Genomic DNA, 18,690 nt, shown 5'->3' on the forward strand with positions numbered 1-18,690 from the left:
TATTGAGCCAAGAAACTTTTCGAACTTTGTCCTGTGCCAAAAACAATGAACTACATCTACCACGATGCTCAGAGGTAATGACGCTGCGATGTGAAGTCAGTGTGCTCCCACCCCCTTTTTCATAAGTTAAAAGGCTCCCTCGAGCCGATTGAGCTGACGAGCTTGGGAGCGCCTGCATGCCCAGAGTGGAATTGTGCCTGAGAAAATTAAGCGGCAGCATGTCCAGCAACCTACTATTATTTCCCTACTGATGACGGAGAAATCCAGAAACACGTGTCTAGGGATACGCTTTTGAAAATTATGGTATTGAGCCAAGAAACTTTTCGAACTTTGTCCTGTGCCAAAAACAATGAACTACATCTACCACGATGCTCAGAGGTAATGACGCTGCGATGTGAAGTCAGTGTGCTCCCACCCCCTTTTTCATAAGTTAAAAGGCTCCCTCGAGCCAATTGAGCTGACGAGCTTGGGAGCGCCTGCATGCCCAGAGTGGAATTGTGCCTGAGAAAATTAAGCGGCAGCATGTCCAGCAACCTACTATTTTTTCCCTACTGATGACGGAGAAATCCAGCAACACGTGTCTACGGATACGCTTTGAAAATTATGGTATTGAGCCAAGAAACTTTTCGAACTTTGTTCTGTGCCAAAAACAATGAACTACATCTACTACGATGCTCAGAGGTAATGACGCTGCGATGTGAAGTCAGTGTGCTCCCACCCCCTTTTTCATAAGTTAAAAGGCTCCCTCGAGCCAATTGAGCTGACGAGTTTGGGAGCGCCTGCATGCCCAGAGTGGAATTGTGCCTGAGAAAATTAAGAGGCAGCATGTCCAGCAACCTACTATTTTTTCCCTACTGATGACGGAGAAATCCAGAAACACGTGTCTAGGGATACGCTTTTGAAAATTATGGTATTGAGCCAAGAAACTTTTCGAACTTATTCCTGTGCCAAAAACAATGAACTACATCTACCACGATGCTCAGAGGTAATGACGCTGCGATGTGAAGTCAGTGTGCTCCCACCCCCTTTTTCATAAGTTAAAAGGCTCCCTCGAGCCGATTGAGCTGACGAGCTTGGGAGCGCCTGCATGCCCAGAGTGGAATTGTGCCTGAGAAAATTAAGCGGCAGCATGTCCAGCAACCTACTATTTTTTCCCTACTGATGACGGAGAAATCCAGAAACACGTGTCTAGGGATACGCTTTTGAAAATTATGGTATTGAGCCAAGAAACTTTTCGAACTTATTCCTGTGCCAAAAACAATGAACTACATCTACCACGATGCTCAGAGGTAATGACGCTGCGATGTGAAGTCAGTGTGCTCCCACCCCCTTTTTCATAAGTTAAAAGGCTCCCTCGAGCCGATTGAGCTGACGAGCTTGGGAGCGCTGTGGAAATATGGATTTTTCTGGTCAGTTATGTCCCCTATCTTGGACCCCAACGGTTCTATGTGCATGTTACAAGTACATGTATGTTCCCTCCAGTTCCAGTTATGAAGACGCAAATACATGTGCGTCCACCGTCAACATGTCCTCTTTCAGATCCGCCATGAATAGGCCGGATATACCATTCCTAAGTATGAAAGGCCACCGGCTTTATATGGTTCACTTATGCCATTTTTCAGTCCAGGCAAGTAGGCCCTGATTCTGTCATCAAACTCTTCTTGCCTTCTGCCTCTGAAAGCTCCAGTCTGAGCCTGCATCTGCGACCATGAACTTTGTCTCATTCTCTGCGCGGCTCACGAAGCCTGACATCAGCCTGCTGTCTGCCAAAAACTGTATTTCACCTTCGAAGTTATCTGCTCCGTTCCCTGCCCGATGCATTCCTGTCTAGCAGTTTAAGTAAACATTCTTCCAGCTACCGAGCAAAGGCTCGGCTTCTCTGTCTTTACGCAAGTAATTCATAGCCCTATTACTATGGAAGATTTCCGCCCTCGCATCTAGTGTAGACACTTAGACGCTTGTACACGCACTAACAGTCAGTATAGTCAGTATAGAATAAGATTCTACTCTAAGAAGACCTCTCTTTTGGATAACTTAGTTCTTTAAACATAGGATGTTAGATATGATTTGGGATTAGGTTGACTTGACCCTCCAGACTTCTGTCGCCACATGTAGAGCTAAATGTCAAGTCCCCTTCACCCCCTAGTTGCACGTCAATTACACGTCATGCTGCTGCGCGCGCATTTCTGCCAAGTATTTCTGCTGACATTGCGAAATTCTTTCATGTAACCGCCCTCTTATGACATCACATCTGATGACGTTCTTTAAATCACTCCCAGTTACTCCTATTTTTGCTACGCACGAATATATTATCACTACTATCAATTGTTACGCCTCTTGTATTTGCTTCACTGTAATGCCTATTGTATAAAAGTAATTGATTGTCAATAACGTATGTACTTCACTTCCTGAACCTTCGTGGTAATGGAACCTGGAGCAACCGATTATAATCGACCACTGGAATAAAGCCCATTCCGAACCTCTAATACCACGGATTCTGCCTCTTATTTACTGAGCTATTTTATTATGTTTCTGTATCAAATTAAGTCCCGGTAATTAAATTATTTACCACATGAATGGCGCCCGAACAGGGACACTTTCTCATCTCACGCGCCGGTGGTGCGTTGCAGGCCCGGTCTCCTGCCACAGCTGGACGGACAACAACGCGTACCAGCAGGATTTCCTGTATCTCCCTCCGGTCAAGCGGGGGCGACTGAGGCTGCGATCAACACCCAGACGAGGCGGTGAGAAGTGCGAAGCATCCCGACCAGAGCCTAGCTGAGAGAGCAAGATCCGAGGTATACAGAGGCCCACCAGTTTCCGAAGTCCCGAGTCGAGTCCAGTTTCCGAAGTGTTCGAGTCGAGTCCAGTCCGGTTCAAGTTCAGTTCAGTTTCCGAGGCCTTCCGTTTCCGAGCTACCCGGTGAGTACCATTACTGGGGAGGCGTTCTGACGTGCACATAGGTTGTGCCGGTCAAGACGGGTTTGGGTACACAAATCCGGTCTGCACTGTTTCAGCAGTGTATCTGTACTGTTTAGCAGTATATCTAGTATATCAAGTATATAAATTCAGAATAATTCAGTTCAAGTCGAGTATTATGTTTAGTGATTAAGTTTTCCTTAGATCGTCATCATCATTGTTGCTCAGTTAAATGTTAAAATGTTAAATGTTTTAAATACGTTCTGCATATTGTGGTATGAATGACTGTTCATTATTGTGTTTACTGTATTAAGTTTGTTCCAAATCAAGTATCAGATCAGTTTTCAATATGCCGCTCTTTTCGAAATTAAGACAGATCACAACTAGAAAAGGGGTACTCGAAGAAGCTGTTCCTATTCCTCCTAGGGACACTCCAGGGTACTTCATGTATCATAAACATGGCCTAGATGCTATATTATTTCTTGATTTATGGGTAGACTACACTAAGGAATTACCAGAAAGTCAGAGGTGGCCCGCAGCTGGGACCTGGGATGCAGAGTGCATCGTGAAAGTAGAGGAAGAATTATGGAAAAAGAAAGCTAGACAATCACAGAAAGACGCCATTGAATTATGGCGTAAAGAATCGTATAGACGTACAGAAAAAGCACGTAGACAGGAAGAAAAGAGTAAAGAGAATTCAAACGAAGTCCGAGAAAATCTATTAATTGAAGAAGGTACACGAGTGAAATCAGAACAAGTAGACAGACAAAGACATGCCCTTATGAAGGGTATGTATCCCCTTCTGGCCGAGGGATTACCTAAGGCTACTGCGGGGATACCAAAAGACTTGCCACCCCCATTATTTCCAATAAAGGTACATCCTAAAGGGCATCCTAGAACCGCAGAAGATGTTTTTCTTTCCTCATATTTAGATGACGCAGCTCCCGAGTATGCTAACCCCGCCCCACATAGACCGTTGGCCGGGGAGGTTCAACGCCAAGATCCTGTATCTGTATCTCTACAGCACCAAGTCCTGACACAAGTTCCGGCAAGCACATCTGTTTCTGCATCTGTTCCTACAGCTACTTCTATAGCTGTGTCCACACCTATAGTTGCTGTATCACGTTCAACGAACCCTTTCACACCCGATACCCCAGACGGGGCTACCGGAGGTGCTACCAATATTTTTTCTACGCCACCCAGAATAAATAAACTTACCTTTCAAGAGTCAGCACATTCACGTACCCCCAAACTCATAAATGCCCGTACGCTTAAGGAACTTCTTATAGATTGTAGATATGACCCTGTGCCCGGAAAAGAGGACGAAATGACCCTGGCATCATTACGTATCAGACGAGCTGCGGTGTATTTAGGGAAGTTACCAGGAATGACTATGCATCTAGATAATATATACCATTTTGTCCAAACAGGGCGAGATTCTGAATGTATTAACAGAGCTATGGAATACCAGAAAGTGGAGATACAGGGGGAACTGTTACGTTTCCTCATAAATTGTGTGATCAGAAATCAAGACCGACCGGGGGTAGACCCGGAAGCAATGCAAATTCTTACCAGATGGAGCCAGAATATATCAGAAGGGAGACATGATAAGCAAAACTGTATAATAGCCATGTGCCGAAAGATCCGTAAAGAAATAGAACGCCTACACGAAGAAAGATTAGCGGTAGACCAGTTTGAACAAAATGAGGAGGAAGGATCAGGACTGCCCACAGGACAGTCAGAAACCATAGCCTATGTAGGTAGAGGAAGATCTTGTAATAGTACCAGATGTCTTACTGACCCGATACGTCCGATATGTCTAGAAAATAACAGGAATTCTCATACACCTATAATAAATATAAGGTCCTCCGAGCATTCGTTCCAAACCGCTGACAAATCACTCCGAGAACGAAGGGGTTATCATTTTCTCAATTCTATGGATGAACAAGAATTAGCTAGGTCAGCCGTTCAATGGGTTGATAGTCCCGGAAAGTATGATGATGATACAGTAGCACACACATTTTTGAATCTCACCCCAGATGAACAGCGTTTAGCTGGGATTTATATGATTCAACAACTTCTTATACTATATAAAAGCCAACATTCAGATCCTGGTCCCTTACCTGATATATTGACTGAATTACTCACGAATAGATGGAGAGGTTCAGGTACTAAGCTAATTAAAGAAATACTAGAATCAAGAAAGCAGTACATTCTTTTTATATGCCCAGAACATGTCTCACTGCCCATTAAGGAAAGAACCACGTATTACATGGACAGACAGAATCCCTTACGAGAAGTACACCCAATAAAAGGCGAGGACAATGAGTTTAAACGCGTATTTGTATATACGCCCATATCGAAAATAGAATTGTTAGAAATGAAGAAAGTGGTACCGAGTCATGACAAAGACCCAGCGGGTTTTCACCGAGAAATTAAAGACATGTTACTCATGGGAGAGTATACCTATCCCGACATTATGACAATATTAAAGGTATTGATGCCTGCTGGCATTTATGAAAAACTCAAGGAAAAAGAGTGGGAAGTGGGAGACCAAAAGATAGATTGGACAGCATTAGAAAATGAAGAAAAGGCCCGAGGTCCAGGTTCGGGGCTTGGGAACAAAACTAAAGCACTACCAGGTTTATTAGTACAGGTACTGCCACGTTTATTAACCACGAAAAAGGAAGACTGGGGTGCAATCTCAGCCTGTAAACAAAAGCAAGATGAAGACACTAGTGATTTCTATGCCCGATTCGAAAAATGTTTTGGTATAAATAGTGGTATAAAAGCAAGTAGCGAGTCATACCCACATCTGTTTGTGACAAAATTAGTTGAAAATTCTTTGCCCCAAGTGAAGAATAGAGTATTAAAATTCGAGAGTACCTGGCAAGGTAATACCCCATCACAAATGTTACAAATGTTACAGTACCATTACAATAGAATTAGAGAAGAACAAGAACATGAACAAAGACGCATGAAAGACACGAAAATGAAAATGCTAGTCTCCCAGACAGTTCCAGCTGAAGGACATAAAAAGGGTACGACACATTCCGGTGATTCAGCAGGACCTGTAAAAGGGACATGCAACTATTGTAAACAACCAGGTCATTATGTACACGATTGTCCAGTCCTGAAGCGTAATATCGCCACAGGTATTACAAAAGAAAGATCACGGCCACTTAGACAGGATCAGAATGAACAAGGAGCCTTGCAGCATGCACAGTCCATGCCAGCTCCACCACAGTCTATACAGTTTGTGCCAGCTGCACCAGCGCTGCCTGTTGCTGCCACACAAACCACGACACGACAACTGTACCAGACCGCACAGTACGACTATCCTGATTATCAACGATACGCATGAACAAGCCTAGAGAGGGAAGTTGACTTACCCCTTATCGAGATCCCTGTAGATCAAGAAGGACCTTATGTACATAGTGAATTATTAGGCCAAGACAGAAAATTTTTACTCGATACAGGGGCAAGTCGAACAACTATAAAACGTAGTGAAGTTCCAGGGGCACCCCTCTCAGGCTCACAGAATATTTCCCTTGGTTTTTCAGGAAAACCTATTGTTAATGAAGTGTCACAACCTCTTCCACTTACGATAGGACCTTTGACCCGAACTACAGATTTATTGCTTACTAAATCATGTCCAGAAAACCTGTTAGGAATAAAAACACTGAAAGCTCTAGGAGCTATAATATGTTGTTCTCCGGAAGGAGTAAGATTGTTTTTACGTGATTTTAAAGGTCATTATGTGTCTAGAGACATGGATCCCCGATTGCAGACTTTACCTACACATCTATGGGCACAAGGCCCTACTGATGTTGGTTGCATGAATATTACACCATATCGAGTCACACTAAAGGCAGGAGTGGTACTACCACGAATGCGACAATACAAGTTACCACCAGATGCTGTAGTGGCTTTACTGCAAATCATTGACGAACTCATTGCCCAAGGAGTGGTTGTGGAAACAGACTCCAATGTATGTAATTCACCGATAATCCCGATTCTCAAACGAACAGATCCGAAGGCCCCGCCAGTATATCGATTGGTTATTGATTTGCGCGAATTGAACAAATGCATTGTGTCACAATTCCCTGTGGTCCCCGATATCTCATCATTACTGACAGCTATTGATTCCGAAGCAACATTCTTTACTGTAATTGATCTCAAGAATGCTTTTTTCAGCGTCCCAATAGATCCGGAAAGCCAATATTTGTTCGGATTTAGTTTAAATGGACGTAGCTTCAAATTCTCACGCGCACCTCAAGGATTTACAGAAAGCCCCAGCATCTATAGCCAAGCACTGAAACGAGAACTCGACAGTATCCACATGCCAGTTAACACTGCCTTGCTTCAATATGTCGATGATCTGCTGATCACCGCTAGAAGCGAACCCGAATGTGAGAAAGCATCACTGACAGTTTTACGATTTCTAGCCGAAAAGGGGCACAAGGTGTCCCCTTCTAAGCTGCAATTCTGTGTCCAGCGAGTTGTTTATCTTGGACACTCGCTGTCCAAGGAGGGAAGGCAGCTTACACCAGATCGCATTCAGTTAATAGCTAACATGCCAATACCCAAGACACAAAAGGAGGTGCGGGCTTTTATAGGCCTCACTTCATATTGTAGGCAGTGGATCCCTCAGTATGCATTTCTAGCAAAACCACTCATTCAGTTGACAACACAGGAGGCAGCCACATCGACTGTTCTCCCTTGGACTCAGGAACATACACAAGCTTTTGAAAGCTTAAAGAAAGCTCTATGCCAAGCACCTGTTTTAGCAACACAATGTTACAGTAAACAGTTTACACTCTTTGTTACAGAACGCGAAGGTACTGCCTTGTCAGTACTCACACAGGAACAAGCAGGAGCACACAAACCATGTGCTTATTTTTCTAGTACATTAGATCCCGTAGCTCAGGCTTTGCCTGCGTGTCTGAAATCAGTGGCAGCGACAGCTTTAGCAATCAGACAAAGCGATGCCATAGTGTTAGGACATCCATTGACAGTTCAAGTACCACATGCAGTAGAGGTTCTTGTGAATAGAACGCAAACACAACACTTGACTATAGCGCGACTTACAGGGTACGAGTTAACCTTGTTTCAGCCACATATAGAAATAAGACGCTGTAACACATTGAATCCTGCCACACTTTTACCTGTAATCGGAACAGACCCACTAGCCCACGACTGTATTGAAGTTATTACTATCACGACGAAACCCAGACAAGACTTAACCGATGTCCCATTGTCAGACCCAGACCTGACGTTGTATGTAGATGGTTCATGTATGAGAACAAGTACAGGAGAATTAGTGGCCGCTTACGCAGTCACAACAGATACTGAAATTATTTAAACAAATTGCATAAATACCTTGTCAGCTCAAGCCGCAGAGCTCGTCGCTCTGACACAAGCCTGTATTCAAGCCACAAATAAAAAAGTCAACATATACACTGATTCACGTTATGCATTCGGAGTCGTACATGACTTCGGCGTGCTGTGGCGAGAGAGAGGTTATTTAACTTCTCACGGTGCCCACATTCAGCACGGACCCCTCATTCATGCTTTATTAGATGCAATACATCTACCCACTGCAATATCAATTATGAAATGTAAAGCTCATACGAAAGTTACTGATATCATTTCTCAAGGTAATGATCTAGCCGACAGAACAGCTAAACAGACTGCTCAAACTCAAACATCCGACATGACAAAGACAATAGTCCCGACGCCAACACATTGTATGACGGTTAAAGATCCTACTCTTGACGTAATTGATATACAGACACATGCTACACCAGACGAAATAAAGAAATGGACTGAATTAGGAGGGATCCAAACGGATCAAGGATGGATGATGAAGGAAAAGTCTGTGTGGTTCCTTCCTGATTCAATGGTCCAGGTTATAATTAACACTGTACATAGTCCAGCACATCTAGGAGAAAAAGCTATGCTAGACAGCATTCAACACATTTGGTTCAATAAACATTTACGAGCTGCAGCCAAACAAAAAGTTCGTACCTGTATGATCTGTTGCCAGTTCAACCCAGGAAAAAGCGTTCCCGTAGAACAGGGTGGATTTCAGTCTCCTGATCACCCTTTTGAAGTCCTCCAGATGGATTATATCCAGATGGAACGATGTAGAGGATTCAAATATGTTCTCGTAGTTGTGTGTGCTCTTTCCCGTTGGACGGAGGCATACCCGGTTTCAGATTACACGGCCCCGACTACTGCCAAACAGTTAGTTCGAGAATTCTTCCCACGGTACGGTTTACCACGTGTTGTTCACTCAGATAACGGCCAGCCGTTCTCATCCGAATTAATGAAACACGTTTCACTTTTGTTAGGCTATCAGTGGAAATTCCACTGTGTCCGACACCCCGAAGCAGCAGGTCTCGTAGAAAGACATAATCAGACCCTGAAAATTAGATTGTCCAAAATATGCAGAGAGAAAGGTGTCGACTGGGTAGTAGCGTTACCAGTTGCACTCTTTTACACAAGAATGGTAGCACACTCTCGAACAGGGCTATCCCCGTATGAAGTGATCTTGGGCAGACCACCAAATATGTGGGGGACGCCTATACCACGCAAAATAACTGATATCGACTGTAATATGCTGACAGATTACTTGGCTTCCTTGATGTCTGCACTACAATCTTGTCGTTCACAGGTAGCTGCAGCTTTTCCTGACAACACTGAGGTGAAACCCCATGACGTAGTTCCGGGAGACTTGGTCCTCGTGAGGAACTTTGATCGAAAGACTCAGCTGGAACCTAGGTGGAAGTTGCCTCAGCTGGTGTTGCTCACCACAAGGACAGCCGTGAAAATCGAGGGCAGAAAAGGCTGGATTCACTCAAGTCATATCAAGAAATTTCATGGACTACAATCAGATGTGAATACCACACCTCGTGTGTCTTCACCCATTGACTCAAAACTTCCTCTTGTTGAAAGGAGTATTTCCGAACATTATAAACTAAAACTCAGGCCCAATCAGTCAAGCAATTTGATTGTTTAAGTCCTCTCCAAGGTGAAGCGGTTGAATTGTCTCTGACATGTATCCCTTGGACCTGAATAGAGAAAACACCCGAAAAATGTTGAAACGACAGGCGTACTGTAAATCACTGCGTAGTCATTGCATAGTGACATTAATAATTTTGTTTTTCTTAAGTCTTTTGATAATTACTGCAAGTATATTGTTGCACATATATTATCCTATTTCTAGACATGTTTACAATGTTACTGCTGAACATTCTTTTAGTAAATTACCTCCGCTTGAGTTGTCTTATAGATTTGCGCTGCGCAATAACACGTTTATCAGTATGTTACATCATTCCCATCAGGTTAGCAATGCTACAAATTGTTGGATATGTGGCCGACTCCCTCCCTATCAGAATTATAAAGGAATTCTACCTCTCTTTCCATACCCGTTCACACACAACGGCTCCTGTGGAGCATGGTTTAGTTTAATTAATTCTCTAGATTCGAATTCTGCAGTTTATCAAGATAACTGGGTATGGGGAAATTTGAACTTAGTTTTGCTTAAAGTCTGCCACCCTAACAAGGAGGGACTTCCCCAGAGAACAGGAACTGATCTAGAAAATGAAGTGTATGGATTAGGTAATTTTACGCTTAATCTTATGATCCTAAATGTCGAATCAGAAGCTACTCCAATTTTGCTCGCTATGTCAATATTTCCAGTAAAGGGTGAACTATGTGTAAGAAAAAATGGTTCCATACATATGGGCCATAGTAGATGCACCACTGTAGTAGAATTTAGTGATCAAGGCAAGTCTACATTTAGAGCTTCCCGCCATTCTTATTTCATATGTGGTCAGACGGCATATGTACGTTTGCCTCTAGATTGGGATGGTACTTGCTACATTGGATTCCTTTTGCCACCTGTTTTTCTAGCTCCTCCTGATTATCACAGAAATACTCATTTAGTATATAATAGAGTAAGGAGAGATCTCCCGATAGTCGATTACACTGAAACAGCATGGGAAAAATACACAGATTTCAATAAAGGTCTCTTTCCCTATATAGGTACCGTTACTAATAGTAAGCTGATACGTAGATTAACTAGAACCCTTGAAGCAGTAGTGAACGAAACTATTTCCGCCTTAGGCAATTTAACAGAAGAGCAGTCTGCTATGCGGATTGTTGTGCTTCAAAATCGTCTTGTCCTTGACGTCATCCTGGCCGATAGGGGCGGAGCTTGTAGGGTCATCGGATCAAGCTGCTGCGTATTCATACCAGAAAATTCGCCATCTGTATATAAAGCCATAACTCGCCTTCATAAGATTGTAAGCCAGATACACCAGAATCCAGGTACCTGGACTTGGTCCGGTTGGTTTTGGAGTGTATTATCTACCTTTGGATGGAAGGTCCTATCCTTCCTAGGTATTGGCCTTCTCATACTATTCAGTTGCTGCTTATGCCTGCAATGTGGACCAGCGATTTGTGGTCTGTGTGCCACATCGTGCATTCCACATCAAGATTTTCGTTCAAAATCCCGGAAGAAGAAAGAAGAACAAATGATGCTATATGAACAGATCAATGGATTGATGAAGATTGATGTCTCTTGACGGGCAAGTAGGGGACAAGGAGGGAATGTGGAAATATGGATTTTTCTGGTCAGTTATGTCCCCTATCTTGGACCCCAACGGTTCTATGTGCATGTTACAAGTACATGTATGTTCCCTCCAGTTCCAGTTATGAAGACGCAAATACATGTGCGTCCACCGTCAACATGTCCTCTTTCAGATCCGCCATGAATAGGCCGGATATTCCATTCCTAAGTATGAAAGGCCACCGGCTTTATATGGTTCACTTATGCCATTTTTCAGTCCAGGCAAGTAGGCCCTGATTCTGTCATCAAACTCTTCTTGCCTTCTGCCTCTGAAAGCTCCAGTCTGAGCCTGCATCTGCGACCATGAACTTTGTCTCATTCTCTGCGCGGCTCACGAAGCCTGACATCAGCCTGCTGTCTGCCAAAAACTGTATTTCACCTTCGAAGTTATCTGCTCCGTTCCCTGCCCGATGCATTCCTGTCTAGCAGTTTAAGTAAACATTCTTCCAGCTACCGAGCAAAGGCTCGGCTTCTCTGTCTTTACGCAAGTAATTCATAGCCCTATTACTATGGAAGATTTCCGCCCTCGCATCTAGTGTAGACACTTAGACGCTTGTACACGCACTAACAGTCAGTATAGTCAGTATAGAATAAGATTCTACTCTAAGAAGACCTCTCTTTTGGATAACTTAGTTCTTTAAACATAGGATGTTAGATATGATTTGGGATTAGGTTGACTTGACCCTCCAGACTTCTGTCGCCACATGTAGAGCTAAATGTCAAGTCCCCTTCACCCCCTAGTTGCACGTCAATTACACGTCATGCTGCTGCGCGCGCATTTCTGCCAAGTATTTCTGCTGACATTGCGAAATTCTTTCATGTAACCGCCCTCTTATGACATCACATCTGATGACGTTCTTTAAATCACTCCCAGTTACTCCTATTTTTGCTACGCACGAATATATTATCACTACTATCAATTGTTACGCCTCTTGTATTTGCTTCACTGTAATGCCTATTGTATAAAAGTAATTGATTGTCAATAACGTATGTACTTCACTTCCTGAACCTTCGTGGTAATGGAACCTGGAGCAACCGATTATAATCGACCACTGGAATAAAGCCCATTCCGAACCTCTAATACCACGGATTCTGCCTCTTATTTACTGAGCTATTTTATTATGTTTCTGTATCAAATTAAGTCCCGGTAATTAAATTATTTACCACAGCGCCTGCATGCCCAGAGTGGAATTGTGCCTGAGAAAATTAAGCGGCAGCATGTCCAGCAACCTACTATTTTTTCCCTACTGATGACGGAGAAATCCAGAAACACGTGTCTAGGGATACGCTTTTGAAAATTATGGTATTGAGCCAAGAAACTTTTCGAACTTTGTCCTGTGCCAAAAACAATGAACTACATCTACCACGATGCTCAGAGGTAATGACGCTGCGATGTGAAGTCAGTGTGCTCCCACCCCCTTTTTCATAAGTTAAAAGGCTCCCTCGAGCCGATTGAGCTGACGAGCTTGGGAGCGCCTGCATGCCCAGAGTGGAATTGTGCCTGAGAAAATTAAGCAGCAGCATGTCCAGCAACCTACTATTTTTTCCCTACTGATGACGGAGAAATCCAGAAACACGTGTCTAGGGATACGCTTTTGAAAATTATGGTATTGAGCCAAGAAACTTTTCGAACTTTGTCCTGTGCCAAAAACAATGAACTACATCTTCCACGATGCTCAGAGGTAATGACGCTGCGATGTGAAGTCAGTGTGCTCCCACCCCCTTTTTCATAAGTTAAAAGGCTCCCTCGAGCCGATTGAGCTGACGAGCTTGGGAGGGCCTGCATGCCCAGAGTGGAATTGTGCCTGAGAAAATTAAGCGGCAGCATGTCCAGCAACCTACTATTTTTTCCCTACTGATGACGGAGAAATCCAGAAACACGTGTCTAGGGATACGCTTTTGAAAATTATAGTATTGAGCCAAGAAACTTTTCGAACTTTGTCCTGTGCCAAAAACAATGAACTACATCTACCACGATGCTCAGAGGTAATGAAGCTGCGATGTGAAGTCAGTGTGCTCCCACCCCCTTTTTCATAAGTTAAAAGGCTCCCTCGAGCCGATTGAGCTGACGAGCTTGGGAGCGCCTGCATGCCCAGAGTGGAATTGTGCCTGAGAAAATTAAGCGCCAGCATGTCCAGCGACCTACTATTTTTTCCCTACTGATGACGGAGAAATCCAGAAACACGTGTCTAGGGATACACTTTTGAAAATTATGGTATTGAGCCAAGAAACTTTTCGAACTTTGTCCTGTGCCAAAAACAATGAACTACATCTACCACGATGCTCAGAGGTAATGACGCTGCGATGTGAAGTCAGTGTGCTCCCACCCCCTTTTTCATAAGTTAAAAGGCTCCCTCGAGCCGATTGAGCTGACGAGCTTGGGAGCGCCTGTATGCCCAGAGTGGAATTGTGCCTGAGAAAATTAAGCGGCAGCATGTCCAGCAACCTACTATTTTTTCCCTACTGATGATGGAGAAATCCAGAAACACGTGTCAAGGGATACGCTTTTGAAAATTATGGTATTGAGCCAAGAAACTTTTCGAACTTTGTCCTGTGCCAAAAACAATGAACTACATCTACCACGATGCTCAGAGGTAATGACGCTGCGATGTGAAGTCAGTGTGCTCCCACCCCCTTTTTCATTGAATGTAGAACACTCTTGCAGTGTTGGTATTGGGCAGATTATAGATTTATTTTCTTTAATTTTTTTGTTTATTATTTCGGAGCAACATTTTCATTTGGAAACAAGTTTGTAAGTAGCCGAGTTTGCAAAGCTTCTTTACCATGTCCTGTCAATACATCAATTCTTATATCTTGAAGAATGTTTCCATAATCTTCATCACTTGCCTGTCGCATATTTTTAATAAGTTCTTTATATTCAAAATATGACCAAATGTTCACTTTTCCAACACTTCCCAAAGACTTGCTGGTGTCTTCATGCACAAGTGTTTTAAATACTGGTTGCCCTTTTACAGGAGTAAGTTGCAGTAGATCACCAAAACTATCACATGTTTTCCTCCAAATCGTATTTGGTTTTTAAAATTTGCTGCATTCTTAAATGCACAAAGGCAAGCATTAAGTTTGAGACCATGCTCACCTCATCAATAAGCAGAAGTTTAATTTTCTTTAGTACTCTTGAAACGTCATAACAAGCTTCTCCAGATAGCTTGTGATACTCCAATTTGTTTTCATGGCCAACAGGTAGCATTAGTAAGCGATGTGATGTAATTCCTTTAATGTTGTGTGCTGCTAACCCAGTTGGAGCTGTTACAACACAAGATAAATGTGATTCAGTAGTTTTCTGTAGATAACTGGTCAAAACATTAATTAGGAAACTTTTTCCTGTACCAGCATGACCACTGATATACATTTGTATAGGTTTAATAGCTGTGCATGTGCATTCTTTTTTTCTTGAAGAAAACCATGGTTGTCTCACTTGCTGATATATTTCTTTATGTTCAATATTTAGTAGTTCTTCTAAGTTTCCTAAGTCCATTATATCATGTTGAGCTTGATGCATTGCTGTTTCCACTTCACTCATAACGATTGCTGCTTCATTTTCAAGAATTGGTTGTAATAGTAGTGTCTTGATCAATTTCTTCATTCAACATTTTGAGATAATTTTGGAAAACTGTGCATTCAATGCTATCTTTACATGCATTAAAAGAATCTTCATAGCACTGAAAATCTCCAAGTAATTCTAGTTCCGTACGCCAAGGCTTGAAGAGTTGCAGAAGTGCTAAATAGTAAAATTCCCTTTTATCAGGACCATCGCAACTCAGTTTCCTATGATTGATCAGATTTCCTTTAATATATTTCACCAAACATCCTTCTGAACCAATCACTGCATATTTTTGTTAATTTATGTTCTCTGTAATATTTCTCTTAAAACTATAATATTGCAGCACTTCATAGAGACATATGTTTTCAAGATGAGGACTTCTATTTAGATAGTACGTATTCAACATGTTTGTTTTAACAATAACTGTGCTTTCTGGTTCATTTAATGCTAAACATTCGATTTCTTGTATAGATTTAATTACTCGATTTTGTGTTGCAGCAAGACCTAGACTAACCCAAATTATTCCTCTTGACTTTGAATATAAATTTGCAGAGGACAACCGATCCAGACATTCGTAGAATCCAATCTCTCGATGGGACAGCATCTTCAAACTAAAACTGTACAATTTCTAACTAAGACTCTTCTCGTGGGAAATTTCTTCCCACATTTCTTTCAACTCCGTCTTTTCTGATTTTTTTATGTATGAAGTTACATACCAAGCAACAGCAATGGAATTATCCGCAACACACTGAATATCCATGTTAGTATTCCACATCGACAAAATAACCGGATTATAATCATTAATATACTTTGATTGTTCATTTCTTTTTAAATTGTAAGGGGCAGATTTATATCAGACTTGAGCCACTTTTACGCCGCCGTTGCGTCACTTTTGTGACGCAGCGGCGGCGTAAACCCTGCACCATGTTGCGCCCCATTTACATGGTGACGCATCTATGGAGATGCGTCACGGTGTAAAGCCCTGCGCCACATGAAACCTGCATCAGGTTTCATGTGGGCGTTTCTACTCAGGGGGGGGCGTTCCGTCGCAGGAACGCCCCTGAAAAGTGACTCAGTGAAATCTATAAGATTTCACTGAGTCACATTCCCAACGCTGATGCGTCAAAACCCTGCGCCTGCTTGAAGAAGGCGTAAGGCTTGACGCACCATGTTAGGGATAGGGTAGGTTGGAACAGTGCTGGAGTTGCGTCACGCTTGTGATGCAACTTCAGCACTGCGCCAACCTTACGCCAGCAGATGCGTCACGTATCTGCTTGTCCTTGCGCCACGATGCACCGCATTGTAAATGCGGCGCATCTGCGGTGGCTCAAGGGCAAACGTGCGTGACGCATCTTCCCTGGCACATCCATGCTGATTTGCAGGGATGCGCCAGGGAACATAAATCTGCCCCTAAGTATTTTTGGGAGATTTTCTAGTGATGGTATGTTTCACTGCTGACATGAAACTGTGCACTCTTCCTTTAGATTTTACTGGACATGGAAATCCAAAACGACATTTGGTATAAAACTTTTCCTTTGACTTGTATTTCCGACGACAGTATTTCCCACATCGATGAGTTTGAAACCGTAGCACTTGTTGCCTTAACGTGTTTTCTTCTCCTGTTTTTGGTGTAGCACATGTAACATAGTTTTCAATAAAAGATAAAACAGTCTCATCTAAATCAGTTCCAAATTTGGGTGCAATCTTGGTCCATAAAATCATATGTATCTGAAGAGCACCTCTAGTTTGATACTCCTTTCTTCAAACTAAATCAACACAGACATCATAGCTTGAAACCTATGATTAAAATATCTGCACACATTTACAGGATCCAAGGAACACAGGTCTCCAGGTGTCTTGAATTCAATGTTTTTAATATTTGAATTTGCTTCTCGAAGAAATTCAAGTAAATCATCCCATGCATATTCAGCACAGCTTAGAGTAACAAACCACGTCGGAGTTCCTTAACGTGCATTTAAGTTCTCCATGACGACGATACCAATACCAATACTCATTAGTATCATGCTGACATGCCATCAAATTAATCAATTGAGACTCTAAATGATCATCTCTCTCATGAACTTTGTCCATGAGTTACTTTGCAGAAACATTTTGAAGATGAACTCCTGTTTTTAATATATGGTTTACTGCATATGAAAGTTCAGACAAGTCACTTTCAAACAAAAGATGAAATATATATGGGATACATTGTCGAAATCTTGGATCTTCTGAGTACAATCTTGTTGTCCGATATTCTTATGCGGGAATCTGTACTGGTCGTTCCTCATATCGTCCACCTTTTCCAGTGGGGAAGAGCTGTGGAAAACAACGAGCTTCCAAACTATTTTCCCAAACACTCATGGGAGTCCCCGTCGCTTTCTTCATTTGGAATAATTCAATAGCATCGCCCATCACTTCTTTGGAATGTAAAGGATGTACACTATAATGTTCATAAATTTCTTCACTTTTGGACATGTCCACTTTTTCAATTTGACCACTTGACATTTTGCTATCATCTCCTAAAAGTATTTCTTCTTCTTCCACATGCACGTTTTTGTGTAATCATTGTTTTTTATGAGATATAATGTTGCCTTTTGCACTTTGCTGACTAATTATTGGCATATTTTCTGACTCTTCGTAGGAACACCATTAACTAGAATAACTACTGGTTCAGCTCCCTCTTTCTCTACACCAATGGGTTCAATATTTTTCTTTAAATCTAAAGGTAAACATACAACTCTTCCTTTTAATCCTCTCTGTAAATCTGTGGGAAGCAACTTACCTGTTTTAGGCTCCATACGAACAATGGCCTGAAACGGGTGCACAGATTGAATCAGAATAGACTCATACATGTTTAAATCTACCAGTTCTGGAGGAATAGCTACCAACTCTAGGTTATTATGTACAGCTCTAGCTGGCATGTTGTTGTCCTCTAATTTGTTATAACAATATTTACAATTACGTTGATCAGTACCCAAATCAAAGAAATCTTCTACCAACAAATAAGTTGCAAATTCCTTCCACGTCTTCTTCAACATCTACTTCTATCAATGTCTCATTTTGTCTACACTCTTCTTCAGGACCAAAGTAACAAAACTGTATTTCATCTAAAACTTTTTTTAAATCTGATACTGACCCATGCAAAAGAGCACTGTTTAAGTCACTTAAAATTATGTGCATGTGTTAGTGCCTAGGTCATTGAATGAGTAAATGGATAGCGACAGGATACTTAGAGTGCTGCAAGGAGAGTGCATGGTGAATTTATAAGTGCTTGGGTTTTGGCAGAGTGATTGGATAAGGACATGGGACAGGCTGGGTAATTGGAGGAGTGCATAGGTAGTAACATGGAGATTACTAAACTCTATACGTAGCACTCAAAGGATTCTAAAAGTGTATGAGTTAGTGCCTGGGTAATTGCATGAGTACATGGGTGCTGACTGGATGATTGGAGTACTGCAAGGAGACTGCATGGTGAATTTCTAAGTGCTTGGGTTTGGCAGAGTGATTGGATTAGTACATGGTACTTGCTGGGTGATTACATGAGTACATGGATAGCAACAGGATACTTTTA

Source organism: Triturus cristatus, chromosome 2_2, assembly GCF_964204655.1.
Source record: "Triturus cristatus chromosome 2_2, aTriCri1.1, whole genome shotgun sequence".
Lineage (NCBI taxonomy): Eukaryota > Metazoa > Chordata > Amphibia > Caudata > Salamandridae > Triturus > Triturus cristatus.